The 24,313-nt window shown below is 44.2% G+C and overlaps 1 protein-coding gene across 2 annotated transcripts in view; it reads right to left on the reverse strand.

Moving 5' to 3' along the window:
* The window catches only part of CCDC171 (coiled-coil domain containing 171), a 52,143-nt gene extending 35,212 nt beyond the window's left edge, over window positions 1-16,931 (reverse strand). Inside the window, exons 1-2 of one of the 2 annotated variants that reach the window (XM_069235851.1) lie at window positions 16,737-16,931; window positions 8,668-8,771 (exon numbers count right to left, since the gene is read on the reverse strand). The gene's annotated coding sequence lies outside the window, so the exon portion shown is untranslated. The remainder of the gene's footprint in view (window positions 1-8,667; window positions 8,772-16,736) is intronic. The other variant, XM_069235850.1, reaches the window with a different exon arrangement.
* Window positions 16,932-24,313: the final 7,382 nt, after the last annotated feature.

Below are 24,313 nucleotides of genomic sequence, written 5' to 3' on the forward strand. Positions count from 1 at the left end.
GCAAAAGTCTACTCACTAACTCTGGCCCATTTGCACCAGAGAGGTCTCCAGCTGCCTCGGTTTAGAGCCCGTCAGCGGACGGAGGGCTCGGCGCGCATCCGCTTTTGTACAGTTGTAGAGATTGGCGAGACGTTACGATACCGGGAGCGGAAGCAGAGTCAGGAGCTCGCACCGCATTCCCTCTGGATTGTTGGAAGCCAGTAACCACCAACACGGCAATCCGGTAACCTGGCAACCCGGCAACCAAGCCCGGCTGGAGCTTTTGGAGTGCTTTGGAGTAGTCTGGGCGTTGGAGCTGCAAACACTGACCTCCTCACGGGCCTCGGGCGTCTTCTGCTGCAGGATCCACCAAGTGAGGCCCGCCCTGCCGGGTTGAGGACGAGGACAACGGGAGTCAGGTCACTCGGCAAGGCAGTCACATCAGGGGGCTACAGCCCTCCTGCCCCAAGGAAGCGGTAAGAGGACTAGGTGCTGCACAGAGCTGAGCCGGTTATAGTGCGGAGGGGGTCACTTGTGTTACTCGTACGGACTTGTGCGGACACTCAGACGCGCAGGCGGCGGCAAGGGAAGTGTGAAGCAGCACATCGGGGAGGCGTCGTGGAGGCATTAGCCTCTCCCTCAGTGTGGCAAGGGGGGCAATGGTGCAGCAAGCAGCAGCGGCGCGAGGAAAACGCCACAGGGCACAACAATACGAGAAAGGCTTGGCCTGAAGTGAGAAAGGAGTGGCTTTTGCAAGAGTGAGCCTGGGATACATCTATCAGACACTGCACGTATTTTAAACACAACGGCGGCAAGCTAAGAGGTAGAGGAAGAGCAGAGGAGTTCTGCGCTTGATGTGGGCAGTGTCACTGACTTGAGATTCCACCCACCAGCAGCTCCATATCCCGCCCGTCCTGCAGGGCAGTCTCCGTGCCTGGATCCCTACGACTACAAGCTCTGAAAACCACAAAAGTATACTCCTAGTAAAGGTACTGAAATAGTACAACTACTCTTCTCACATCTAATATAGTTCATGAGATGCCGCAGAGGTGTGCAAGGCAAGGCAAGGCACACCCGGTTCCTAGGTCTCCAGGCACCTTCAGACTGTGAAGCCTAGATTTGCTGGGACAAAGAACACACAACAAACACAGTGAATCTTAGTGCATGTGTGGGTACTGGCAAACTAGCCTTAAGCCAGTGACCACGAATCCTCCAAAGCTCTTGGCGGCACGCCACCTTTGCAGTGCTGAAGCAGCTAGAAATAGATTATCGTGACTCGCACACACACAATCGAAAATCAATCATCAGTTGAAAGCACTAAGATATCGCCTGTTATCCCAGGGGTAGCAGCAAGGATGACACTGACACGTGGAAGGAAAAAAGCAGCAAAGAGGCAAAGGCAAGTCTCCCCAGGGGAAGGCGAGCACGAGCCAAAAAATGTATCTACAGCAAGGAAAGTACCCCCACATCCGGCACAAACAAAGAATTCGCCTGGCAAATCTCCAAGCAAGGGAAAAAAGCAGGATACAAAATCAAAGACTTCTTGCTCACTAAGAAGGAATCAAATCTCACCAGCGCCTTAATGGATATAGCTCTTGCTAACGACCCCGAGACAACATGTGCAGCTGGCGTGAAGACTTCGCAGGACATCGAAAGGACCTGTGTGGACCTGGGAAAAATCAACATACCAACTCCCCAGTCAAACAAAACCGGCGTAACGATCAGCACATAAATTCACAGATGTTACCTCGATGATACTTTTTCCACTTTAAACCTCAGTAACTGGAACAACTGGGGTGAGAGCCTGTGCCGCACTCCTCCTCCTAAACAACCCTTGCATGTAGAAAATGACTCAGACTGTATCATAATTGAGGAATTTCCACTGATAGACCTTTCAGACACTTGCTCAGATACACTTCAGGGCATTCAAATCGCAAACAACAAAACTAAAATGATATCTACCTGCAGTACAAGCTCTCCACAAAAAGATCTTTCATCTTGTAATATAACAACTACAACATTTGACACGCATGTATCCCCAGCTGTCGTGGCAAGGGAGCAACCAGAGCAACTAGTGGAACTTGAAGACCCCCTAGACCACACAACTGGGGCTAAAGGAAATGCAGCACCATCAACATCTGGAGACTCGCGGAAGGCCTTGTTAGCAACAATGGACGCGATTTCAGCAGCCATCCAATTTCAAGCAGACAAGCAAGACACTCAGGTAGACTTACTTAACATCCTGGCCATCCACATTGTGTGCATCAACAGCAAGCTACAAGCCTTGAATGATCTGATAAAGAGGGCTCAAACCCACTCATATACCCAGCAGGTGACATGTCAGTGCTCCGTCACAGGCGATAATTCACAAAGATCCCTGGACATCCTAAACGACATCTTGAAAGAGGTAAAAATCCAGACCCTTAGAACTGAAGAGCATCTTAGTAGTAGTGGCGAGAAGATCCCCAAAAACCCAACAAACAAGGAAAACCCACAAAACGTAACGAATTCCCATGAGGAAAGCAATAACAGCAAGGATATTCATTTATCCGGACAGGGAACATCTCAGAACAACACAGAGGGCAGTTCACGCCTTAACAGAAATGGGACCCCCCCACGGGCGGATTAAAGGACATAATTCCCAACAACTCAATAGCGGAGGAATCATCCCTCACGAAACGGGAAAAGAAACGAAAAAGGAAGGCACGGATAAAAACAAAGGGGGTCCAGCAAAGCTGTATATGGAAATCGTTTGCTAAATCAAATGGTATGCAGTCTAAGGAATCAGATTGCACTGAAAACAGAAATAAGATCTGCCACTCTAGGCAGATTAGATCAGAACGGCCAGCCAGCGAGGACAATTCCACGGGCAAATCAAGTGCTTTAGTTAATCAATCAACATCACAGCAACAGTCTCCGAAAAAACACAGTCCGAGTATCAAGCAGGGTAGCAGCCTACTGCACGAAGAGATGGCCTTAACAGAATTCCAGGGAAAAAGAACAATCATCAGGCAGTGCTCAGAACAGGCAACGCAGTGGTCTACTGACAGGCAGGAAACTGGCAAACCCTGGGAACATACCCCTCAATGCACAAGCACTGCACATAACACGACCGTAACAAATCAACTTGTAGGTAACAAAAAGCAGACTCTAGATCATGGCTACCATCCCTGGTCAGACAATTGCACAAACAGCACGGCACGAAAAAGAATCCCAGGACACCAGATTATGCAGGACAATGCGGCCTCAGAGGAAAACAAATTACTTTTCATTCCTTGCTATAATTCGAAGGGGGCTTTTGACATTCTAAATAGAGGTACTATACTGAAGTTAATAAATGCGATTTTGCCCCTGGCTCACATTTCAACGACAGAACTGATGACAGTGGAGTTTTCCCCACATCCAAACAATAAAGACAAAGAGGCAACGCTGACATCCTGGGCTACGTCCGCCATCATTGATCAAATTCTAGTACATCAAGACACGTTTAGTGCTTGGGGCATTGTCCTGCAAAACCAGAACCGCCAAGATACCCTAACCTTTTGGTACCGCAACAGAAGAAGGGCGGCTCAATTCCAAAAGGGGCCGTAGGAGTAGAAAACTCCCCAAGCAGTTGGGACCACATAACAATCGATGAGCACCAAAGCATGCTCCATCCCGGCACGTACCAACAGATCTTCATTGACACTTCTTCAACAGTCAAACAGGCTGGAAGGCAAAATTTAAAAGACAACAATCACAAATGGTCCTGACGAAAACCCAGAATACATCAATATTTGCTCCTGGAACACTCACGGTTTAACCCCTTCGCTGCCAGGCCTTTTCCACCTCCTGTGCCAGGCCTTTTTTTGCCTATTTGGGGCAGTTTGCGCTTAGGCCCTCATAACATTTTGTCCACATAAGCTAACCAAGCCAAATTTGCGTCCTTTTTTTCCCAACATCCTAGGGATTCTAGAGGTACCCAGACTTTGTGGGTTCCCCTGAAGGAGGCCAAGAAATTAGCCAAAATACAGTGAAAACTTAGTTTTTTTCAAAAAAATTGGAAAAAGTGGCTGCAGAAGAAGGCTTGTGGTTTTTCCCCTGAAAAAGGCATCAACAAAGGGTTTGCGGTGCTAAACTCACCAGCTTCCCAGCTTTCAGGAACAGGCAGACTTGAATCAGAAAACCCAATTTTTCAACACAATGTTGGCATTTTACTGGGACATACCCCATTTTACGATTTTTTGTGCTTTCAGCCTCCTTCCAGTCAGTGACAGAAATGGGCATGAAACCAATGCTGGATCCCAGAAACCTAAACATTTCTGAAAAGTAGACACAATTCTGAATTCAGCAAGGGGTCATTTGTGTAGATCCTACAAGGGTTTCCTACAGAAAATAACAACTGAAAAAGAAAAATATTGAAATTGAGGTAAAAAAAACATCAATTTTTCTCTACGTTTTACTCTGTAACTTTTTCCTGCAATGTCAGATTATCGAAAGCAATATACCGTTACGTCTGCTAGACTCCTCTGGTTGAGGGGATATATAGGACTTGTAGGCTCATCAAGAACCCAAGGTACCCAGAGCCAATAAATGAGCTGCACCCTGCAGTGCGTTTTCATTCTATACCAGGTATACAGCAATTCATTTGCTGAAATATAAAGAGTAAAGCATAGCTATCAAGAAAACCTTTGTATTTCCAAAAAGGGCACAAGATAAGGTGTTGAGGAGCAGTGGTTATTTGCACATCTCTGAATTCCGGGGTGACCATACTAGCATGTGAATTACAGGGCATTTCTCAAATAGATGTCTTTTTTACACACTCTCCTATATTTGGAAGGAAAAAATGTAGAGAAAGACAAGGGGCAATAAAACTTGTTTTGCTAATCTATGTTCCCCCAAGTCTCCCGATAAAAATGATACCTCACTTGTGTGGGTAGGCCTAGCGCCCGCGACAGGAAATGCCCCAAAACGCAACGGGGACACATCCCATTTTTTTAAAGAAAACAGAGGTGATTTTTGCAAAGTGCCTACCTGTAGATTTTGGCCTCTAGCTCAGTCGGCACCTAGGGAAACCTACCAAACCTGTGAATTTTTGAAAACTAGAGACCTAGGGGAATCCAAGATGGGGTGACTTGTGGGGCTCTGACCAGGTTCTGTTACCCAGAATCCTTTGCAAACCTCAACATTTGGCTAAAAAAAACACATGTTCCTCACATTTCTGTGGCAGAAAGTTCTGGAATCTGAGAGGAGGCACAAATGTCCTTCCACCCAGCGTTCCACCAAAACACAACGTGGACACAACATAATTTTTTCACAGAAAACAGAGGTGTTTTTTGCAAAGTGCCTACCTGTGGATTTTGGCCTCTAGCTCAGCCGGCGAGCGTGACATTGGCGCCAAAAAACAAATCCCCGGTGCCTAAGCGGGTCGCTCCCCATCTAAAATAAAAAACAAAAAAACAGAAAAGAAATTTGCCCTGGCGCCTAGAGGTTTGGGGGGCAGAAATGGCCTAATATAAATTTGCCCCACCAACCCACACAACCCCCCCCCCCGACACCTTTGGGGCAGATTGACCTAAAATCGGCCAATCTGCCACCTAGGGGGGCAGAAATGGTCTAAATACAATTTGCCCCCCAGGGGAGCGACCCTTGCCTAATGGGTCGCTCCCCACCTCTAAAAAAACAAAAAAAAAAAAAAATGCCCTGCCGCCTAGAGGTTTCTGCCCCCCCTGGGGGCAGATCGGCCTAATAGTAGGGGGGCCAGAAAAGGCCTTCCCAAAAAAATGCCCCCCCCTGGGAGCGACCCTTGCCCAAGGGGTCGCTCCCTTATGTTCATAACCAATAAAAAAAAATCCCTGGTGTCTAGTGGGGTTTCAAAAGCCGGATTGCAAGCAATCTGGCTTTTGAAACCCTGGGAGAGACTTCAAAGGGAAGGAAATACATTTCCTTCTCTTTGAAGCCCCTCCGGGCCTCCCCCACGTGATTGAAAGAGAAATGCTTTGCATTTCTCTTTCAATCGCTCTGGAAATGGGTGAGGCCCCTGTGACAAATCAGCGTGTGCTGACGTCACAGGGGGGTGGGGGGTAAGGGGAAGGTCTTCCCCTTCCTACCCCGCCTTGGGGGGGGCGAAGGGGGTGCACAGGGGGGGGCGCGCTAGCGCTCCCCCAAGTTCCCGTGCTTTGGACGAGGTCACCTCGTCCAAGGCACAGAAACGGTTAAAAAATCTGGTTAACGACAGGGCGGCCCCGAGTTTCCTTCAGCAGTTTGAAATTGTCATGTTGCAGGAAACATGGTGCATGGAGCCGATACAAATTTTGGGTTATTCTGGGATAGACGTCTCTGCCAAACAAGCTCAAAAACATGGACACCACAAGGGGGGACTTACAACGTATTGCTCCACAAAAATTAACTGGGTGATCAAACAGATCGACATGGGAATTGACTGGCTGCTACCAATAAAATTGGAACATCGGGCGCCACCAAGCAACAACAGAACTTTACTACTGATCAACGTATATATACACATCCTAACAAAACTCAAAACAGTGGAAACATTGACCAGTATTTTAAATATGCTGCAGAAACAAAACAAGGACGCAATACTCATTTTGTCTGGCGACTTCAACTTTGACTTGAGAAAAGGCAGCACAAAATACCCCAACAGAACATGCACAGTTACTAAGTTCGAAACCTTGGGGTTGCGCTGCCTGTCGCCTCTCCCTGATGACGCCTCATGCGCACAAGTAACCTTTTCAAGCTGCACAAAAAAATCCAATATTGACTTTACATTAATAAACTAAATCGCATTACCACTGGTCTCAGCATATAGGATCCAACAACGCACTGAGAGCGATCACTTTCCACAACTTATTAAGATCCGGAATGAATGGAATCGGCTCCCCACCGCCAATATCATAATTTCAGCCCCAGTGACTCAAGATACAAAAAAACTGAAATGGAAGGGGCCAGGCCTAGACAAAGTAATGGAAGTAGTGTATCGCAGTGCAGGCACAACAAAAGAGCTCAAAGATTCGCTAAGAGCGCAGGAACTAGTAGAACACCCCCAAGGAGAGCGGGTGATCACCTGGACGTACTTGTGATTCCCTAATCAATACATTTTCCATCAAAAAACGTCTCCCAATTTCGGTCATAGAGTCAAAAAATAAAGCAAAGAGCCACAGAGGAGAAAAGCCAAGGTTCATTGGGACACTGCGTAATCAGTAAAATCAAGTCTCGAGAGAACTAAAAAAAAAAAAAGTCTTAAAAGGACGTCCACTGGGGGAGGAACTCTGATGATACAAGGCTTTCTGAATTAAGAGCCAAATATAAGAAAAACTGCTGGATGGCAAAACAGAGTTACTACGAGGACCTGTGGACAAAGTTGCTTATGTCCAACAAACAGAAAAATAACAAAAAGTTCTGGGAACGAATAAATGGACTAAGGGAAAAAAATCGACACACGAATGCAGGCATCGATGCAGCCACATGGGAAGCCCACATACAGACAATATTCTCACTCCCAGAGCACTATGTGAAGGAGGAGGCCACACAATTAGCCAATGACTCAAGCAAGATTAATCTTGGCTTCCGAGTGACAACGCAAACAGACTTAATTCCAAACGGAAACGAAGGGAAGCACGCACTAATGACCATTGATATAGAAATGCTGACAAGCCTTATTAAGAAACGAAAAATCAGAACGGTATTCCGAACGCCTTGTTTAGGGGAGACCCTTCATTCTGGGTGTATTATTTGACACTGCTCTTCAACGATCTCCGGGGCACTACGGGTCTCCCAGATGCATGGAAAGGCAGCATAATTCACCCCATATATAAAAGCAGGGAACCCCGCAAATCTTTCGAACTACAGGCTAATCGCATTGATAAACGTGGAAGCAAAACTCTACGCATCCTGTCTACTGCAACAACTAGTAGAATAGATTCATGATAGACAATTAACTCCACAAAGCCAGACAGGCTTTGGAGCTGGCATGGACGCTTCCACCAACCTGGCAACCGTGGCCTTGCTGGGAAACAAAGCCAGGCTTAAGAAAAAAAGGCTACTTGCCTGCTTCATTGATTTAAAGGCAGCATTTGATTGTGTACCAAGAAACCGCCTATGGGAGAAACTGAAAAGTTGGGGCTTACCATGCAGCCTTCTAGGCGCAATGATGGACTTGTACACAGGTACTTGGGCGCAAGTAAAAATCGGAGAGGGCAGCCACCTCACCAACAGAACATCAAGAACAAAAGGACTTAAACAAGGGTGTGTACTGGCCCCCACGCTGTTTAACATATATCTTGCAGATTTAGCTGAGGCTCTAGCTCCTGTAAATAGCCACCCGCCAGTCTTGGCCAAGAAAGGAATTGCATGGCTACAGTACGCAGACAACATAGTTTTACTCAGCCAAACACCTGTTGGGCTACAGCATAGCATCGATGCATTTTACACATACATAACAATGCAAGGCCTAGAATTGAATTTGAGTAAAACCAAGGTTGTCCGCTTAGTAGATAGGAAGTTTAAATCTGCTTCATGGTTCATAAACAGATCCCGGGTGGAGGTTGCACCCACATGTAAGTACTTGGGATTCACTATGGACCGTCTCTTGACTTTTAAGCCGCAGCTTGGTGTCGCTCAAGCAAAAGCCCTCTCACTGACCTACGGTTTCAAAGTTTTAAAACAAAAACTGAGCCTTCATACACTCACCTGATTGCTGTCATGGCAGCACGACTAATGCACACCATCACCTATGGCGCCGAAATCATGCTGGGGAAGGAGGCAGTTTTTCTCAATCAAGTCCAGACGAAGGCCTACAAAACAGTTTTTCGGATACCACAATCAGCATTTCCAGCTCAGGTCCGTTTGGAATTGCGTCTGAAAAACTATGAATATCAGAGTAGATGTGCCTTCATTAATCTATGCTGGAGGATGGCGTGCAGCTGAGTCTGGTACTCTAAACAACCTATGTTGGACGGAAATTGAGGAGCAACAGGGTCATTATGACAAAAGCACCTAGGGTCATCACTTAAACAACTGCCTTAATGTACTAGGGCTGCTAGAAGCCTGGGACCGGAACCCGGACAAAAAGGAGTTCTTTCGGAAGGCAAATGCAGTCACTAAGAAGAAATCTTTAATTTCTGACAAACAGAAATTGGCAAGCAGACAGCATGCCTGGACTATAATAACATCATACAAAACTTTACGGGCACAGGAATTTCTAGCAGCAACCTTCAACCAGTCGCTGAAACATCGGTTCATGCTTTTTTGCTTTGGGTTGATGGAAACAAAGGATATGGTCCCTTCATGGAAACAGCAGGACCCGACACACTCCTGTCGACTGTGTGGGTACAGAAAAGAGTCATTAGAACAAATTTTTTGTTTGTGCCCGGCTTTGCTAAGCCACAGGACATTATATTTGAAAAACATTTTTAAGACTCTGAACTTACACTCATGCAGACCGGCTATCATTAGCTGGCTTAGAGGACTTTCGATCCAGTTTTCTTGTTGAGGGACTAAATTCATGGTACAGGCCCAGAATTAGTGAACAAAGTCAAAGCAGAGTGTGCAAGGGCCATAATGTAGGATTCTCACTCGGCTTCACTCATTTACTATTATTGTGTTCGCAAGGGAGCAAGAAAGTCCTAAAGATAAGTTCATGATCAAGGTTGGAATTAGTGGAGAATATTTTAGATTGCACAACTCTTTAATCATGATATGTTTTAGTCTAAATAAGCTTTTATGCTTTTTAATAATATTGAATAGGCAAAGTATTTATATTATTATGCATTTTTGGAATTGTGATGGTTTTAATTAAACGGGTCAATAAACTTACTTACCCTAAGTGTCCGAGGGTGATGACGCTACTCGTCGCCTCTTTTGGAGGCAACAAGAGATCACTATCAAAACCTGGTGACCAATGCAGCTGGACAATATTACCTGGGGACCCAGAGACTCCAATACAATGCAGGAGATAAGGCAGGCCAACTTCTGGCATGGCTGCTGAGGAGGTAATAGAACATACAGTGGCAGGCAGGGTGGTGACAAAGGACGGTGATACGTCCCGTTCCGATGTAGATATTGCCCAGGCCTTTGCTCCGTACTATCTCAGGCTTTATAAAGCTGGGATTGGGGGGGTAGCAGATCTGACAGAGGAGGTGGGGGGTGGTGGTGAACAAGCCATGCCCCTGGATAAGGTACTTGATGTTAATGGTTTGCCAATAGAGCTCTACAATCACTTTGCAGCACTTCTCAACTCCGGGCTATTGTCCCTGCTCGCTGCAGCAAGAGAGGAGGGGTGCCTTCCTCTGGATCCAAACCACACCATAATTGTGGTCATCCCTAAGGAGAGAAAGCCATCCAATAGGTGCTCCCCATACAGGGACATCTCCTTGCAGAATACCAAAAGTAAAATCTTGGCCAAAATTCTGGCCCCTGATCAGGGGAGTTTTAAGAATCTTAGTGCTGGCTTATCAGACAGGTTTTCTGCCGCCAATGGACCACGAGACAGAACCTCCAATGTGTTTATCTGTCATTGGACTATCTGGGAACAGTTGAGACTCCCAGGGTGGTGATGTCCCTCGACACTGTGAAAGCATTTGACTCAACTGACTGTCGCTATCTCACGGAGACTTTGAAGTGGTTCGGCTTGGGCCCCGGTTTCACAGCCGCTTGGCCCTTTCATATCACCGACCCACTGTGGCTGTAAGAGTCAAAGGAGTGGTCTCGGACAACTTTGCCTTGGGCAGAGGGACGAGGCAGGGATGCACACTCTTGCCCGTCCTCTTTCCTGTATGCTTGGAGCCGCTGGCATGTTGGGTGAGACACCGGGGAATATGTTGTGGGCTTCCCCATTTAACAGTGGAGCTGAGAAGATGTTGCTCTATGCAGACGACGCCTTGCTTTACCTTGAGTATCTGATGCTTTCAATCCATTCGGTCCTAACGAAATGTAGGGTCTCGAGACCTACTCAGGGTACCATATCAACTGGGATAAATCGGTCATCCTCCTGTTGGGGTGCTGGGACAGTCTGGGAAGCAGTGGAAGGAGTGGCTGTCACCTGACCTGGTTGGGCTTAAAGTATCAGGCAGGTCCCACATTTGTTACATTTACAAGAAGAAGCATAGAGATCAACTGCTGGGAACAACCAAGACTGCTTTGAGGGCCTGGAATGATGCTATGGCTACCGAGAAGGGTGGCTTGCGGACTTCCGAGGTTCGGAGCAAATTGGGATCAAAACTCTTGAAGATATGGTCGCAGGGAGGGCTTTTTACCCTTTGAGACATTGCAACAGGTGTATGCCCAGATCGAGACACAATAGTTCAGCTACCTCCAACTGATACATGCCCTGTGGAGAGACAGAGTGTTAGAGACAGACCTTCCGGACCATGCCCCATTGGAGAGTTGGGTACTGGGAGACGAACTAACATAACGGGCAATTTCCAGGCTATACTGTACAATTATAAACAACACACCCGACATACTTGGGAGGCTGAGAGATAAGTGGGAGTCAGATGGAGGACCACTTGAGGATGGACTGAGAGGCTGTGTTGATGCACCCTCACGATGTAGCCATCAGGACCAGGTGCCACCTCACCCAGTTTAAAATCCTGCATAGGTACTATTATTCTAGGTGCCCCTCACAAGAGCCCCTTGAGTTTTTGCTGTGGTGCAAAAGGGGTACCTTACTCCACACAATCTGGGGCTGTTCTGGGGTGACATGGATACTGGGAATCCACTATCACAGGACTAGATGAGGTGGTGAGCACTGTTACTCCCAGGATGCCTTAATTTATAGTGCTAGGCATACCTAACAACGTGGACATCCCCTGGACATCCCCAGGAAGCAGGTGCAGTTTTGTATTCAGGGCCACGTTGTTTTCAAATGAGATCTGGCCAGCCGCTGGAGATGGAGCGTGACCCCAGCGCGAGATATGTGGAGGGAAGGCATGAATTGTTGGATAGAGGCACAGAGAAAGGTGTATGATAGTAGGGGCTGTAAGAAGAAGTTAAAAAAAACCTGAGGACTGAAGAATAGATCACAGCTTTACGGGCGACTTGGATGCTATACTGGGTGATGAGGCCCGGACTTGATGTGGACCTCGACAAGGTAAGCCCAGTCATGGATCCTGTACAGAGATATTTGCTGGGTGCGGACGTTGGGTTGTTGACCATACGGGGAGTGAAAAGGAAGGCAAGGATTGTGACGTGCTGTTTATAAAATCAATAAAATATATATAATTTTTTTAAATACACTGGTGGTCAGGAGTGATGTTTCCTTTTTTCATTTCACAAAAGCAGTTCCCCTACGTTTTGCTAAAACTACCCATTACTTAATGGTTGATATTGCAGTTATAGTACCCCTAATAGAAAGAAAAGGTGGTAGGGGGTCACTTTTACAATGAAGCCAAGGAAGAGAAGAATATAGCGAAAGAAGATACAGACCTTCTGTTCAGTGTGCCCGATATGTGAAAGAAACATAAATGTGTGCAATTGATTAATTAGCAAATCTTAAAGATGCTTCGGAGCCAGCACATGGCTTTCATTGATGGTGCCATTGAGGCTTCATACTGACACAATTCTATTTTTTTTTTTAAGTAATGTAAGGGTACCTCAGGCTGAATTCTGCAATGCATCCTTCTAGTGGAAACTTCTAAAACAACTTTGCACTTGGTACAGTCTGATTCCTTCTGACTGAAAATATGTACCTTGAAAGCACTTGTTTTATCTTAAAGTCAATCTCTTTACACATTTCCTGGCAACCTATCTTTTACTGGGAGTAATGCCTTTTTAAAATTATGACTTCCATACACTTAGCACTTTCAATCATAGGATGAGGCCTTGTAGCACTATAAGTACATGTCACTCTTCCCCCTCTGCTCCAGCATAATTTAATTCAATGACTCCCTGAATAAATACATACACACATTGGCAGTAATTGTCTTAAACATTTGAGCTTTCATAACATAAACAAGTGCATTTCTGACAAATTATTTTAATTTACATTTATTTTCAATTTAGGGCTGGCATTAGCCAATACCTTTTGATTTATATATATATATATATATATATATATATATATATATATATACACACACATACATACACACACATACATATGTATATGGTCTTTCAGCCAGTCCTCTTCAACCACTGGTATGTTATAGTATCATTCACATTTTTCTTTTGCTCACTACAGCATTCAGTAAAGGGTGTGAATAATTACATTCTTCCCTTTCACAATTAACGCATCTACACACAAAGTAGCTACCTTCAGCGCAGGGATTACTATTTTAATGTGTGAATTGAGAACAAAAATAATTTTGCTTTTAGCCATTTTTAGGTTGAGCGTAGGCGTTCGACCTGGGGTATACTTAAGTATACTTATACTTTGGGTGAAAGCAATTTCATTTGTCCTTTAAACATTCTTGCTTGCTAGTGGTCAGTTCTGCCTTTATCTCCCTCCTTTTTCTGTTCCAGAGCAGTGACCTACTACTGTATTGTTCCACGTAGGTTTGTTTATCTGTTGCTGTGATGGACTTTTTTTTTTTTTTACATTTCTTTTGGTAGTCCCCTTTCACTGTACTGTTTAGGCTGGTAGCTGCCTCTTTTATTGCAGCATTCTGTTCCTCCCACCTCCTTCCATGTCACTGACATTTGTTTTGGCTTTATTCCAGGCCTTACCTCTACCCTGCTCCTAAAATAAGCTTATTTTACTAAATAAACACCATATGCCTTCGCATCGAGTCTGTCTCTCTAGGGCCCCTACATGCCAACACGCACAACATGGCACAAAGGGCATTGCTTAGCTCCTTTATGGGGTCATAAATCTTCTCCAGCTGCTCTGTTAACTTCATTAGAGCTTTTTAGTTTTTTTGCTCGTGGGTGCTATTGTCAACAGATGTCAATAACCTTGTTCGAAATGTGTGAAACCTATTGCACTACACATGCTTGTTTTAATTACACGAATTGGATATAATACTTGGATCCTTAAGATGAGGGTCCATAAGGGGCATTCGGCCTCCACTGATTACCTGTCAGCATTTTAAATTCTCAACGCAGTTGATTTGATGATAAAAAATGGATTTTCATTCGCCAGCCCACTGCCTTCTGTTGGCATCCAGACAGTGGATGAGAGAAGTATGGAAAATGTTAGGGTTGTGCAGAGCGCGTTTGGGTTCAGCCTCGTAGATGGAGAGCTCCACTCAGATAGGGTGAGCTAGCCTGTGTGCCTCACAGTGTATATTGCAACCCCTTGTGTGTTGCGCTCTATCATGGCATACTTCTCATTTCTATATTTCTAAGTTTTGTAGTCTTGCACTCTTTCCTGCAACTCCTGTTTCAACCATTTACCCCTCAATTGAGGTAGAGCCCGTAAGCTCACTGTTGTTCAGCATAGGAGGTTGTATAAGGTCCACGAATTACCAGCACCTAACAACAGTAGAAAGTAAGAACTGGTTAAGTCCCTTGAAGCCTGAGCAGAGTCCCTGCAAGTAGCCACAGATGAAGCTCCAGAGATGGAAGGTGAGGGGAAGGAGGGCCCCTCTAAACTCAGTGATGAGGGGTCAGAATGCCTGTCCACTAAAACAGCAACAGAGGTTCTACCCAGAGCACGTGGGAGGAGAGGATCCACCACAGAAGATGCAGACAGTCCTTCAGGAAGAAAGAACCTGAGGCCCAGTTAGCTTGAAGATAGCTTTATAGGAGAGGAAATTAGCCCTAGCCAGTAAGAAGTGGGAAAAGCAAGAAGAGATGGTGGCAGTAAAGAAGAGTTTGAGGTGTCCAGGGGTGGTGGGTTTACCCCGAGGCTACCCAAAGGGACTGTCCCTAAATACTAAGAGGGTGATGAAATTGATAAATGGCTGACTGGAGTTCTCTCACAGTATTGGGGTTCACTCCTGAGGGAGTTGATTCCAGTAGCTGGGATGGAAAAGGCCCTGACCCCCAGAAGGGAGAAGAGGCAGACTCCTAACCACACATGAAGAGATGTCTGATAAGGAAGTTTGGTCTCACCCCAGAGCAGTATAGAATGAAGTTCAGGGAAACCCTGAAAATCTGTAACCAGTCCTGGGTGACTTTGTAGACACCTCAGTTAACGCACTAGAGGACTGGACACAGGGTAACAAGGTAAATAATTATGAAGGGCTATACAGTTTAGTCATGAAGGGCTGCACTAGCTGCATACTCTGAGTTTCACAACAAGGAAGACTTTGCCTCGCTTCCAAGATCCCAGCGTAAACTCCCTGTAAGGAACAGGTATGAAGGAGCTACCAAGGGTTGAGCAAGGATTCATTTAATCGAGACCTTGAATGGACCTTATGTGCGATAGCGGCCTTGTTACTAGCTGAAGTTACCTACCTGCAACTCCTAATAAACTACTTACCGATACAGCTAAAGCAATACCTACCTGCTTTGCCAATGCTTGTTTTTCATATATATACCTACCGAAAAGAGAAAGCCAACAAAATAGTTGCTGAAGATTTTGTTCTTTTTAGCCATCTCGGACCTCACACCCACTGTACTTAAGATTACAGCTCTCATACTTTATTTGTATGCACTTCGACCGCTGCATGTCACACATAAGCACACTGAAATATAGAAATTTTTGCAGGCAATAAAATGCAAAACTAAAATGTAGGCTCAGAACACATGAGGGAAAAAAATAGGGCACTACTTTCTGGAAAGCAGCCTAACTCACAGAGGTGGTCGAGCTCACAAATTAACAGGGAACAGAGAAGAGACAAGGATCTGGCTTGATTCTAGGAGCCCAGGCACAAGCAGAGCGTTGAAAATACTTGGCACGTAAATCATGCAATTAACATTGTTAAAGCATCAGCCCATTTCTTCCCCCTCCCATTTCCCCAAGACCGCCATGTCAGTAGTGCTATTAATAAAGAACTAAGAGGCAAGTCTCTTGTCATGTGCATCCTCTATGTTGCGCAGGTATCTATTGAGGCAGGAATAACATCACAGTCTAGTAAATCAAACACAAGACGTTTTTGCCCAGCTCGTATTCTAAACTCTCGCGCTCTCGTGTGTGGTAACTAAGACAAATTAGAGTCAATGAAATAAGATAGTTGCCTAGGACCAAGCAATTTGTTTGCGCTGGGAAGCTCAGATTAATACCAGACTTTCTGATTTCAGTTTGCACACTTCCGGCACTGAGAGTGTATCTCTTTGCCTCTTATTGTTGCATCAAATGTTAATGATGTAATCAATTCCTGGCACCCAAGGACAAAGCATGGGTTGAAGGCAGAATCCACATGAAAGCTCGGATAATTGTGTACTTAACGTTGAAAAATAACCTCGAGCTCATTTAGAGCAAAGCCCGGCTCGAGCTTTCAGGGGCTCACCAAACATCTACTAATTCAAAACACACGCACCTAAATACAAGCGACAGAATGATCCAAAAGATAAATGTATATCACTTAGTTGCTCACATTCCCACATAGGCTAATGGGTCACTTCCTTGAGAAAGCAACTAGTCAGCCATCCGTGTGCCCCTGGGTGTCAATGCAAACGCAGGCAAAATTATTACAGCGACCCTACCTTATATATTAACACCCATGAATAGCTAACTCAGTCTCTAACCCCAATCTGTAGATGGCAGGAAGGGCTTACAAATTCTCGGATAGGCACTACGCTGCTAAATCTGGCTGGAGTAGAGACAGACAACTGAATACGAGGCTGCCACTGTAGGACGGGTACTGACTGTGCTATGAGGCGTTCACAACTGTAGCCAGATTCGCGCGGTGCGTTTCCCGGCTCCTTGCACTCACCCCTTGCGAGAAAGCAGATAAGAGCCCTTCTTCTGCCATGGCTCACACCAGAGCCTACCAGGCGGAAGAACAGCCTCCTGCTTCCGGGTGGGAGGGCCTCGGACTCAAGCTGGAGCCTCTGCGCTGGCCAATCCGCGTCCACGAACATGATTCCGTGCTACTGAGCCGCTGTTTCTAAGGTGAAACCTCATTGTGAGCGCCCGGTCCATTCACCAATAGGGCGTTTGTAAACAGTCGCCAGTCAGGAGCGAAGCCCTGCCCACAGACGCAGCCAGTACTTTGCCATGGCGACCCTAGCACGTTGATACAGTGACGTAGAAATAGACTCGGAGGCGTTAGCGACAACTGTTGCACCGTATGTCAACACAAAAGAGAACGAAATCTACTTTAAGGTGACTTGTTAAGATGCCTATTACAGCAGTGATAATGACATAGTCTGGAAGTTTTTAATAATGCATTTAATTGTGATTTGCAAAAAAGTAAAATTTCGTGTAATAAACTATAACTACATAATACATTGGTATATTACAGAGACGATAATTATTCAAGGAGTGTTATGTACACTTGGCCTTTTAGGACGGCGTACACCAGTACTCTGCTAGATATGGCTTCCCTGGCAGGTACGTGTTTATACCAACGAAGAGCGTGGAAAATACCTTGCATGAATGCAGATGTCCCAGGTCAAACAGGATGACTCTAGAAGCCATCCCAGAGTGATTGGATGATCATCCAACTACTGTAGAAGTCATTTTCACATCATCAGACATCATCAAGCTCTTGAAGTCATCAGCAGAGTTTAGAAAATTGAGCCTGATGATTTGAGAAGACTTGAAAATGAGTGTGTGATGACTTCACAAGTCGTGATTATTTGTGATGACCAGGGGACGAGCAGCTGATGACTTCTCGTGCTGAGATTGTTGCTGATGATTTGAGGATGCTTTAAAGATGACTATCTAATTACTTCATAGGCACTAACAAGATTAAAGTGGGTCTGATAATTTGAGGAGGGTTTGCTCATTGCTTCAAGAGCCTTTGTCTGTTTTGGTTTCATTTTTGTTACAAAAAATAACCCTTATGGATAATTTAAGAATTATTTGCTGATTGGTGAAAAATAAAAACCATTTAGTTATTTTATAAGTTTTCGTTTACATACAAATAAGCACACAATGTTATTCTGAGAACTGTTATAAGGTCGTCCACAGGATAATACTTTTCATCTAATTTCATAATAGGTAAAAACAAGCATCCAGTGTTAACATGAACAATACATAACATTAATAAAGATGTAAATTGAGTAGTATAGGTAGGGCCATTAGATTTAAGGGATCATCCTAGATTTCTTTCTTGCTCAAATTGTGTGATCTGAGGCAAATATATTTTTTTCAGAGCCTCCTGTCTGTTCATTATTGCATTCCTTCCAACTTTAGTATGTGCGCTGTACAAAAACCTGTCTTGTTTTCATTGAATAGCTTACAATGTTCCAATTGTAATAAGAATCCTGCCACATACAGGATACCCATGACCTCTGACTTCTCTCTTAGTGTAGGGGCAGAATTGTTTCTCAGTTTATGTTTTAAAACATGCACTTTTAATTGATAACAAAAGATCTGATTTACTCAGGAGAAACGTTTTTGTGTAAAATAAATACACTTACTTGAATTTTGAAGCCACCTCATTTTATGCGCGCATTATCTTTGTTGCAGGCTAACATACCAAATAGTTTCAAGACTCTGCTCGTGTACTGGCTCTCACAGTCTGAACCAACCTGTAACTCAGAGCACTCTGTTACTTTGTTGGCTCGCCTTCCTTTAAATTCTATGAGGCAAGTTAGGACATCAATTGTCATTGCCAGTGATGGATGACTGCAAGTTAATAACTTGATACATGTTTTGCAGTCCTTTTTCTGTTTCCAGTATCACACAGTATTGCCTCTGCACTGGACGGAAGCAGAAGTTGAGGTGCAGACTGCAGGAAACACTGGAGAAGGGAGAAAGTTCTGCTTGGTCGAACAGTGTGAATATTCTGGGACAGTTTACTTGAGAGGGAAAGAAGAAAGCGTTGCTCTTTTTCTGTGGTATTTTTGGCTCGGGGACAGTGGGAAGAGGCAGAAAGTGAGACGGGGTCGATCCTCGCTTTAGGGTTCTTGATAAACGCCGCACTTTGTTTCAAAGGCGGGAGTTCGCCACTCTTTACTATCTGGCGCCAAAATCTAGTGCTTTGTTTGCGAGAGGTGGTGGATGCAGGATTCCAGCCCTCCTCTGAGCTTTTCTTATTGTTGCTTTGTTATTGAAAAGCCGGAAATAGACCCACCTGTGAGCTAGATTGCATGTTGGGGCTTTGTTTGAGACACGGCAGCAAATGTGGAGTCAGTGGGCGGGGGGGTGTAATAAAGGGTGTATACTCACATCTCATCATCGACAGTGGAGCAGACGTATTGTATGTTCTGCTTTATTATTTCAAAAGTGTGTGTGGAAACCTGTCGGAATAAGTGTTTGACTTGATTTTGCAAGAGGTGTCAGTCGTAATTTTATATCATTTAGCCTAATCATGTAATATAACTAATTGAAGCATCAGAGCTTGATCCCAATAGCGTTACTGACACTTTATTATCTTGTTATCAGCAATGCATGATGCAGCATTGTCGTCTCCACACCTTATCTATTTAATTGCTGACTGTTTAATAAAACATCGCACCTCTTTTTTTTTCCTCATCTTCACTATCAGCTTTTCTTCCTACCCTTCTCACCTCACTTTCCTTCTCTCCATTCATGTTCTGCTCTATGTCTGAGTCTCCCCTTTTTCTCTGCTACCCCCTCACCAACCATTTTCAGCTTTGCTTCTGTCCCTTACACTTCTTTCATGCCCTCCCCTCTTCGACTGCTCTTCTTCTCTTGCCACTCGCTCCTTTCTTATCTGCTTTCCACTTTTTACTCTCATGTTCCAGCTCAATCTTGCACTCCCTTCTCTGCTTTCCCCAGGTCTCTTCAAATTCTTTGTCTACCTTCGCATTCAGATTTCTCCTCTTTCCTCACTCTCCCTTTTATGTTTTTCCTTTTTGCACATATCTTTCATGGCTTCCACTTGTCTGCTTCATTCCTTCTTCACCACTCTTCTTCCCTACTCCCCCACCTTAGAAAGTGTTTACACATTTCCATCCAGTCCTGGTACGTTAGTGCAATGAAGATACCTTCTACATTTTTGTGCAGTACTGCTATTACCAGAACTGCTTGTTGAGGACTTGGACTCCTGTCAAGGAGCAGCATGCAATCTACTCTATGTAGTGCAAATAGGATCTGAAAGCTTCCACAAATTGCCCCCACTCTGCCAGTTTGATCAATAAACCGAAAGCCTCTACCAGCACAGCCCAAAAACCTCAATCACTTGGCAATGGTTACCTCAAACTGAAAGGGCTGGGTTTGAATGTTCTGAAATATATAAAAAGCAGTGGCTTAGCTACGAGTGTTGACACTGACCACCTGACTTTTGGCTCCGTCACTGTTTTTGTTTTATCATGTGTTTTTTGCAAAACGAGGTTAGGAAACCTGTCAGACCCACATTAATTTAAAGCAGTTGGTTAACAGCAAAACTGTTTTTGGTCTTAAAAAGCACGCATTGCCGTATTAGTTTCTGTCTTTTTAAGAAAATGCTTTGTGTGGATGTGTTCCTTCTCAAAGGCAAGATTGCCATCACTCACAGCGAAGTTAACCAATGTGTGAAGGGTACTGTGCCTTGGTGTATGCTGTAGTGGATTGATTAAACATGACGGACCTATGGATGTAAGTAAGCATATTGCACATATAAGTAGAGCTGTGAGTCTTGGAGGCTCCCCAAGGTGTACTGAGATCATTTTGTGGTACCCAGGGAGTCCTATTAGAAATTATTAGAATCAAGTACTCTGTCATGAATGCAAATGATCCTGCAGTAAAGTTAGAGGGCCTTATGCTGGTGACGTTTCCTAGATTAAAGTTCTGCTATCACCAAGCACGACGCTTGAAGAACTGGTGGCCATCTAATCAGCTGTTCCAAAGTCTCTTCCTTAAATAAGTTTTCTGAGAGTTTGTCATGTTCCAAAACAGCTAAATGGCATTCTGTTTACATTATTTGAAATTCAACTATAATGTTTGACTTAACAATTATGTCACAGAAAGTAACAGAAAATTGGATCAACATAAAAAAAGTGAAAGTGTGGCTTATGATCCAGATATTATCACATGATTTAAGTACCAATTCCAAGTAACTTTTGATTTTTGTGGGTGATGATGGGGGCCAGAGTGTAGCAGGTGACAATATAATTTTCTTCTTTTTTATAAGCATTGACAATTCGTTTTGTTACATTCTTTCATCATATTCCATCCATCAGTCCCAGAAGGATGGAAGACAGAGTTTGCATTCAAGAGGTTTTAATTTGAGCCCTCCCGATTATTAGAAGTCCTTAAGAGTATTTACCTCACTGAGCCACTTTGTGGATTTCAGAAGAGAAAATGGGCAGGCTGAAGGAAAAAAAGCTGTTGGAAAAGCATAATGAGTGTGACAACAACAGAATGAAGTGATTATGACAGAAGAGGACATGTATGAATGTCTTGGAGGAGGATGGGATTGGAGGATTTTGGTACTGAATGAATGGTGTCAGACCACAGCCTAAACAGGTGGCGGCATGTATGTATATGGTATTTCCAGCCAAAAGGCAGCGTAGTGCTATACATGGTCAAAGATTAGCATAAAGTCAATAATTAAGTGAAGGTGGGTGTTTGGTGACACAGGGGAAGGGGTACAAGAAGAGACGGCTAAAAGGAAAAGAAAAGGATGTTTTTAAAAGAGAAGTGTTTTTTGATGCCAAGATAGGATCACAGGATGATGATGGGCTTGTGCCATGACAGGAGGGAAAAGAGATTGACTACCAAGAGGGGACAGACTGAGGCAGGAGTGGAGCCTCGCCGTAATTCTCCACCAAAAATTCTGATGGGAACACTGACACTTTATCAGAGTACCTATACTAATGACAGGAAAACATCCTTTGATGACAGAAAACTCTAGCAGCCTAGGAATTTCCTAAGAATCACTATTGCGTGCCTTGTAAAGCAGAGCTACACATTAGGCGAGGAAGGCCCTGGAATGATACAGCTGTGTCATTCTTTAGCTTTACATATTTTATTACTGTATGTATTATGAAGCAGAGATATACACACTTTCTCGCTCTCCCACACTACCTCCGCTTCTCACCTCACTCCTTTACTACTATCCATTCTCCTTTCAAGCTCTGCTTTTGCTCTCCCTCACTAACTGCTTTTCACTTTTCAATCTTTTCCTTCCACTCTCCTTTCTGTCCCCATTAATGCTCTTCTTTCTAGGTCCCCTTTTCTTCCTTTCCCTTACCCCTTTTCCTTTCCCCTCTTCTCATCGTGTTCCTTTCTTCCACTCCAGGCCCTTCTTTCCCCAGTTCGCTTTCCTCTTGTCATTATCTCTGACTCACCCTCCAGTCTCTTCCCCTTCCTCACTCTCACTTTTTATCTGTTTTTCCTTCTCACCTATACTTGATGATTTACATCTCTTTCTGTTTCCTTCATTCCTTATCCACAGTTCTTCCATACTCCTTCACCTGAGAACCTGTTTGCACATTGTAATCCAGGCCTGATCTGTGAGTACAATGATCATAGGATAGAGCTATTGCTTTACAATGGTCACAGCTGGGCCACGAATTGACAGGTTGGGCCGAATTTCATGTGGTCTTGCCCTGTCCTGAAATTTACAAACATCCTGTGGGAAACCTGCTATCTCTGTCCAGCTCAGCCTTAACTCTGTGACCTAGTGATAGTGTTTCTAGTATCACCTTCATTTTGATTGTTAAATATTAACATATATCTAACTTCTTGAGTGAATTATGTATTCCTGACTGGGTTTGAATGTTCTAAAATATGAAACAGCAACAGTAAGGCCTGACAGCCATGCCTTCTGTCATCATGCTTCTGCCACACATGAAGAAGCTCCTTTGCAAAGTATCTACTTCATGGGTTCACTCACCAGCACCTGTAGGCAGATTTGTTGTCTATTTCAGGACTCAGGAGAAGGTGGTGACAGTGGCCAACTCTTCCCTGACTGGACACACTGATTTAGTAGCTGAATGGCTACTAAGATAGGTGTTAGTCTCAAGTAGCCTCTATATTGGGCTCTACTAGGCCTTGCTTTTAATGTTTCCGGTGCATGAATTTCAGAATTGGCAAGGTCTGTGATGTTCTCAAGAAAAGCTTAAGTTTGGAACGGTAAAATCTGTAAGCAATAGAGAAAATGAAAAGCAGTAGCATACCGCTTAAATTAGTAGATGTCACATGTACTGTTTGTTGCTCGCTGAATACTGGTTGCAAATTTAAGCCAGTATTTTTGCAACCAGTAAATCATTTTTGAAACTGATCTATGCACAAATAAGTTGTTTTCAAAATTTAAATTCAGTGTGGGACTCAATCTGATCTGTTACTTCAATATTCATGATTGGAGACCATTACTGGGATGGTGGCCTACTGCAGTCAGGAGACTACCATGTCTGTGACTGCCTTTTTTAAGCAAGCATTGGCAAAAACAATAGGTCTTGCCTTTGCAAAAGCTATTGGTTTTGCCAATGTGTTTGGGCCATGTTCTAGGTTTTGCAAGTATGCACATAGGTAGTTCATGTGGTGATTTGTTGCAGAGGCATGTAGCGTCCACCCCCACCTATTGTTCTAAAGTCTACTTTAAGTTGGCTATGCAACCACTGTACCGCCCAGTGATGAAAAACTGGTTTTGTTTTCCCAAAAAGTTTTGCATCAGAATTGTATCAATCCTGCAACATCTTTGGTGTATACACCTTGCTCTATACACCTCAGGCACTCATACCTACACAAAGCAATGCATTGTCCTTTCGTAGCAAGCCCCTACCCTCTTACCACACTCCTCTATCTCCGTAATTCTCTTCCAAACTACTCCCAGCATATTTTGCACAACATTTACACCCACCACCTACACTCCCCAGCCAATTTTATTTCTCACTCATAATGAGTCAACTTTCACAACACAAAATTATTATCAGTGCCCATTGCAGGAAGAGTTTGAAACAGCATGATATCATTAACAGCCTCTCACTCACTACCCAATTCATCCATGCACATTCCCAGTAGTAACAACACCTCTCACAGACTGAAGCGCAACCACTCACACCACACACTTAATATGCTAAAACTAACCATGCAGTGCTTACCATGTCATGTGATGAACCGCAGCCTTTTAACCTACTCAATCCACAGTTCACTTAGTACATGCTCACAATTTTACACTACACCCCTGTTCACCCACATTCACTTGAAACATTACTTGCCTAAACACCCACTTACATCATTCCTCACTCATGTCACTAAAACTTTTACACTTCACTTGTGCACACCTCTAACTCAATATTTGTTCACCCTTGACATTGCTCACTGTCACCATTTAATTGATTATACCTCCTACATAGAATCATAGTCTACCTGTTACAACAGCCATACCATTTGCTTGCTATTCATCACTCAGTACAGTTTAGAACTCACTAGCCATGCCATCTTTTCGCACAG

Source organism: Pleurodeles waltl, chromosome 5, assembly GCF_031143425.1.
Source record: "Pleurodeles waltl isolate 20211129_DDA chromosome 5, aPleWal1.hap1.20221129, whole genome shotgun sequence".
In the NCBI taxonomy this organism is placed as follows: Eukaryota; Metazoa; Chordata; class Amphibia; order Caudata; family Salamandridae; genus Pleurodeles; species Pleurodeles waltl.